Here is a 6,969-nt window from a genome sequence, read left to right on the forward strand (position 1 = left end):
TGTAGAATAACAAAAACATGCATAGACCCTGTATACTTACTTATCCAATACTGATGAAAGAAATGAAAGAAAACCCAATAAAAATGAGACAGCATAGTCACTTATCAGAGAACTTAGAATAGTAAAGACATGAATTCCCCTTAAATTGTTCTACGTATTTATCATACTGGATTCCAAAATCCAACAACTTTTTAAAAAATATATACTGATTCTAAAGTTTATATGGAAAAGTTCCAAAATAGAATGGCTAAAATAATATCTTCAAAAAGAAGTGGAAGGATTAATACTGCCCATTTCTGTCTTATCAGAGAGCCAATCAATACACTTTGGAAGAACAGAGTATAGATCAATGGGACAAAAGAGAATCCGAAAGCAGACCAAACTAAAGCTCACTCTACTGAGTTCTGGCAATGGTACAAAAGCAATTCAAAGGTGTAAAGATAGTTTTCTCAATAACTGGTATTGAAATAGCTGGACTTCATTGGCAAAAAAGAAAACGTCAATCTAAATCTCAATCTAACGTCAATCTATCTTATATAAAAATTAACTTTAAAATAGATTAATAAACTAAATGCAAAAAACAAACTTTAAAATTCCAGAAGAAATAGAGGAGATGATCTTCAGACAGAGTTAGGTATAGAGCTAAAGATATCAAAAGTACAAGGCATCAAAGAAAAAGTGATTATATTGAATTTATTCAAAATTTAAAACTTGTTCTGCAAAAGATACTGGTAGGAAGAAAAAGACAAGTGACAGATTGGGAAGAAATAAATTCTTGGTAAAACAAATCTGAGTAAGTTGTATTCAGACACGTAAGGAACTTTTTAAACTCAACAGTGAAAAACAACCAACCCGCGCAAAACTCCAAAATACAATCCAGTCATATAAAAGGTATGAGAACTATAAGATGGATATAAGAAGACAGATATTTCATCAAATAGAACAATAAGATAAAAATAAGCACATAGCCAGGCTCGGTGGCACACACCTTTAATCCCAGCACTCAGGAGGCAGAGGCAGGCAGATCTCTGTGAGTTTGAGGTCAGCCTGGTCTACATAGCAAGTTCTAGGCCAGCTAAGGCTACAGGGAGATCCTGTCTCAATAAGACAAAAAATAAAATAAAATAAAGAGAGGTTCAAATGTGCTACCTTTACACATTGGAGTTTTATTCAGTTGTAACAAAAATGAAATTTGCAGGAAGATGGATGGAAATGGAAAATATTATACTAAGTAAGGTAACCCAAACTCAATAAGACATATGCCACATTTTTTCTCATATATGGATCCTAGCTTTGTTTAAGTTGGAGTGAACATCTATAGAGAAAGGAATCTAGAAAGGTCTGGCAGTGATGCATTGGAGGGCAACAACAGAAATATATGATATAAAAGTAGAGAGAGGAAGACTGGGAATAGAAAGTAAGAATGGAGATTGGGGGAATGGGAAAGAGAATGAATGAGAGAGAGAAGGGGGGGTGGGAGGATTAACCAAAACCAAATATTACAGAAAAGTTCTGTGATAGTACTTTGCATGGTTGGATAATGATGCTTCTTCCAGAAGCCCTAAGTTATTAAGTGAAAATCTCAGCACCAGGTATGGGATACCTGCTTGTGAATTATTGATCAGGGAGACCCCAGAAGCCCTTAAAATAATACAGCCTATCGCCTCTGGTCTAGATTACCCACCAGAACTAGATGGTACATCCTATTTCTGAAAACATCACACTTTGGTTGCAGGACATAGAGAAAGCAAGCTGAAACTAAGCTGGAAGCTTCCTCCCTGCTAGCTAGCTTTCATAGTATCAGAAGGAGCTAGGCAAGCTGCTGGAGTAGAAAAGTCACTAACTGTCTTATGCAGCTATGGACCCTGTGTGCTACCACCAAAATGCCAGGAAAGATGTGTTCACTGGTGCAATAGTGGCATGACTGTTATGGGGGTAACCAATCACATTCTAATTACATCTGAGACCCACTGCATAGGAGAGAACTCAAGCCTGGCACCATAAATCTCATCAAGAGCTCATGGCTGGGGACGTCATAGGACCTAGGAGGGAGCCTATTCCTGATGTTTTACTAAATGGACATGCTCTACAACTCCTTTTAAAATAGTATGCTTGTAACTGAAGATTAGTGCTGCTTGTCAGCTTCTTTTTGCAGTGGGCTGTGATAAGTGCAGAGACTCATAGCAGATCAAAGTGATAAGGTTAAGTGACTTGCCGAGTGCTCTGTTCTAAATGGGGTGACTAGGGTGACTATATCATCCCTTCCAAGGCTTAGAGAACATTTCAGAAGAGGGTAAAAGAATTTATGCTGGGTGTGGTGGCCCACACTTTTAATCCCAGCACTTGGAAAGCAGAGGCAGGTAGATAACTGCTAGTTCAAGGCCAGCCTGGTCTACACAGTGAGTTCCAGGCCTGGTGGGGCTACGAGGAAACTCCAAAAAAAAAAAAGAAAGAAAGAAAAAGAATGTGAGAGCTGGAGGATGGGGAGGAGTGCTGTGAAACACTGTCTTCTGGACATGATATGGCTGTTATACTCACAAACTCACAGCAGCTGTGGTATCCTGCATAAGACTACACCAACAGACAATCCATCATGTATGGGGGAAGGGTTCATGAAGCCTCACCCCTCTCTGAAGAGCTATAGGCAGTTAGTGGTTGCTGGGGAAGAGGGAGTCATATTCCTCAATGATATGGCCACTGATAAATTCCCTTTGCTCAAGTAAATAACCCTTACTGCTGCTCATGCAAGCAACCCTAGTGAACTCAGTGGGTCACGCACATAAAAAGATATGAAAGTAGAACTTGTTGGGAAGAAAAAGGAGTTGCTGAGAGTGGAAGGGGGGATAAAAGAAGATAATTATGAGGGATATGATCAACAGGAAGCTGTGAAAGAATAAGAAAAGATGCTCAATATTAGTAACAACTAGGATACTGCAAATGAAAGTCACAGTGATAAACAACTACACACCTATCAAAACAGCTAAAATGTAAAATCCTGATAGTGGGCATGCAGAATAGTACGGCCACTCTGGAAGACAGTTTGGCAGTTCCCAATACAGTAAAACATACATTTACCATGCAACTCAGCAACTGTACTCTCTGAGCACTAATCTCAGACAAGTGAAACTTATGTCCAAAAACAAAAACAAAAACAAAAATGAAACCCCATATGTGAATGCTTTAACAGCTTTATCTATAAAACCCTCAAACTGAAAACAACAAAAATGTACTATAATACGTAACCAGCTAGAAACTGTGGCATATCTTATACACTGTACTCAGAAATAATAGTGCATGTACTGACACATTCAAACTTAGATGGATTTAAGGGTATTCAGACTGAGTGAGGAAAAAAAAATCCTTCAATATCAAAAGCACATAATATACAATTATACTTGTAACACTTTTTAGTGATTTTTAAATTTTTATTTTATGTGTATGACTGTTTTGCCTGTGTAAGTACACTCGTGTCATGCAATGCTCATGGAGGCCAGAAGATGGTACCTGATCCCCTGGAACTGGAGTTAAGGTTTTGAGCTACCATGTAGGTGCTGGGAACCAAACCCAGGTCCTCTGCAAGAGCAGTCAGTGCTCTTAACCTTTGAGCCATCTCTCCCGCCCCCACCTATGTAATACTACTGAAATGACAAAATTAAAGTTATATCAGATCAATGGCACTTTGGGATAAGAGCAAATCAGGCTGTTTCTGCTTCCAACTTTTTAGATCCCAGGAAGGGTTCTCGGGCATACATCTCATTTACAGTCTCTTTCCCCTTGCAACCTGCCAACTATAAGAAACAGCAAGTCAACACCTCCATCTCATCCTATTTTTTTCACTTTCCTTTCCAATCAGAGGCTGATACAGTGGCTAGCAAGGGCATGTCCTTTCATATTGCAATTCCTCCCATACTCAAGGCAAGTTCTTTCTGGGAAGGCAGCTAAGCTTCAGTTGCCTATCTTATCACCCACAACAAATACCACCCCACTGATGCCATAGCCTGCTTAAGATCTTGACCCCTACATGCTACTTTCAGGACTGAAGCACATTCTTTAATCCATCAGCTATTTCAAGGGCATCCCCATACTCATGAGGTAGACATGCCACCTCATACCAAGTATAGGAAGATGGCCATCCTGGGATTCCTAACAAAGATGCTCCATGCACAAATGGCTTTGGGTTGCATGTTTTATCACTCATCTCATGAAGCCTGCAGCCATTACAGTAAGGAGCTCACTATCCCATATCACATGGGGACAATTACCTATTGGGATTTTCCCTATAGATGCTCCACCCTCACATGGAGCATCCTCAGTTGCATGTCTCAATACCTATTGCAGGGGTCATGCAACCATGGCGCTGTATTATTTTTCTATTCCTCCCCAATTCACCTTTGGCTCTGATGGTTCCTATTTGGGTGCCAAGTGTGCTATGTGAGACTTTTCTGGGGAGATAGGAAGAAACATCTACTCACCTCATCTCAGATAACTGACAACAGACTGAAGTAACAATTCTACCAAAGCCCAACTTAGTGAACCAATGAGGTTACTGGGATTTCCTATAGGATTATGGGTGAGTGGTTACTTACAGGAGCAGGGACCACCGAAAGGCAGCTGCATCAGCAAAAAGCCTAGACCAGCATGATGAGAATGCAGGGATGCTACAACTTGGGGCTCTCTGCATAGATCACTCACAAACAGTTGGGGATCAGAGCCTATCACTCTCACCAATTGTTTATTGCTTCTATAACCTTGGGGGAGGGCCCTTGTGAATCTTGTTAGTTTTTCCTTTCCTTACTTGTAAGGTTTGTGTACTTCCAGAGTCTCATAAGCCTCCTTCCTCTCTCCTGGAGGGAATGTTTCATTTCAGAGGAAGTTGTTCCATAACATCTCCTTGAAAATTTTAAACTTAAATTTGTGAGTGTGTGTGTGGAGTAATACGTACATGATTTGATGTGCATTCATGTGTGTGTATGAGTGCACATGGAAACCAGAAGACATGAGGTGCCTTCCTCAGTCACTGTCCACCTTATTTTTTGAGACAGGGACTCTCCTGGAACCTGAGCTCACTGATTTGGCTAGGCTCATTGGCTAATGAGCTCCAGGGATCCACCTATCTCTAACTCCTCCTCCCAATGCTGGCATTACAGATACTTACCACTGCAACTGAATTTACTGAGAGTTGGAGATCCATACTCAGGTCCTCCTGCTTGTGCAACAGGTGTTTTACTGAGTGAGCCATCTCCCCAATCTTGGATTTTTTTTTTTCAATAAATAATCTTAGGCTTTTTAAAATTCCCCTGACATTTACCTAATTTTGATTTAGACCTTCTTCAACACCCCCTTTCTTTCTCCTTTGTCCATCTAGCATACTTTCCTCCACTTTCCTTGTCTTCTTCCTTTAGCTTAGTCATTTTACTACTTCCACACTTATACTTACTAGCACATTCTACAGGTTTGTGATTTTGAGTTCTATTACTATTAATGTATTAGTGGGTTGAAATTGACTTTAAGTATATTTCTATATCTTGTATGGTTTGACGTTGCAGTTTGTTCCTCTTTGCCAAGTGGTACTGGGGATTACATGTTCAAGAGTAGGCTACTCAAGAAGATTCTCAAAACCTAGAAGAGACATCTAAAGCAAGAGATGTGCAAATCATAACACAGAAATGCAAGAAACATGAGGAAGTCAGGCAGCATGATTACTCCAAAAGACCATAACTCCTTAATTACTGAACTCAAAGATGCTGAAAAAGGTAAAAATGCCAGATGAAGACTTCAGATGTTTTTAGTAAAATTGATCAATGACTCAAGAGGATACAAATAAACAGATGAATTCAACCAAGAGAGTCAACAACAGAGAGGGAAAAGTTAAAAAAAAAAAAGCAATATGGGGGCTGGAGAGATGGCTCAGCGGTTAAGAACACTGGTTGTTCTTGCAGAAGACCCGGGTTTGAATCCCAGCACCGACATGGCAGCTAACAACTGTCTGTAACTCCAGTTCCAGGGGATCTGATGGCCTCCTCTGTCCTCCGCGGGCATTGCATGACACGGGTGCACTTACCTACATGTAGGCAATACACACATAAACATAATAAAAATTTTTTAAAAAGCAATATGGATGAAAAAGTCAACATCATGGATGGAAAAAAATCAGCAAAGAAATACAGTTTGAACAAAATAAAACAAATAGAAATATCAGAAATTAAAACATCAATTAAAAAATAAAGTAGAAAGTATTATCAATAGACTATCAAGAATGGAGAACAAGGCTGTCTAAACATTGTATTCAAATATCAATAAAGAAAAAAAAAAGAGTATGACCACAACATCTGAGATACAACATAAGACTTCATGGGGTAGGAGTAGCTGAGATAAACACCACACACACACAGAATCTACTTAATGAAATCAGAGCAGAATATCTCCTAAATTTAGAGGAAGAAACAGATACTCAAAGACCAAAAATTTTTTTTTTATTTTCTGTGTATGAGTGTGTTATCTGCATGTGTGTGAGTGCAATGCCCACAGAGGTCAGAAGAAGGTGTCAGATTCCCTGGAACTGGAGTTACAGATGGCTGTTAACTGCCACGTGGGTGCTGGGAATCAAGCTCTGGTCCTCTACAAAGTAGTTAGTGCTCTTAACTGCTGAGCCATCTCTTTAGCCTCTCAACCCCTTTTCTTATATAACTTCCTGGACCACCTACCTGCCCAGGGATGGCACCACCCACAGTGGGCCGTGCCCTCCCATATTAGTCAATAATCAAGAAAATGCCTCAGGGACAGGGCCATAGACCAATCCAATGGAGGAAATTCCTCAACAGAGGTTCCCTCTACCTGGGTATGTCAAGTTGCCAACTGAAGTTATCTAGCACATATGGATTTGATACTCCTCTTACAAAATTTAGAAATGGCTTTACTGTTTCTTTTCTAAGCTTATGATTATAGAAGACATATATATTTATATTTAAA

At 39.6% G+C, this 6,969-nt stretch overlaps 1 protein-coding gene across 5 annotated transcripts in view; it reads right to left on the reverse strand.

The window, feature by feature from the left end:
- The window catches only part of Coq3 (coenzyme Q3, methyltransferase), a 26,375-nt gene that overhangs the window by 17,961 nt on the left and 1,445 nt on the right, over positions 1–6,969 (reverse strand). The gene's annotated exons all lie outside the window — the stretch shown is intronic.

Source organism: Nannospalax galili, unplaced genomic scaffold, assembly GCF_000622305.1.
Source record: "Nannospalax galili isolate Female #2095 unplaced genomic scaffold, S.galili_v1.0 scaffold78, whole genome shotgun sequence".
In the NCBI taxonomy this organism is placed as follows: Eukaryota; Metazoa; Chordata; class Mammalia; order Rodentia; family Spalacidae; genus Nannospalax; species Nannospalax galili.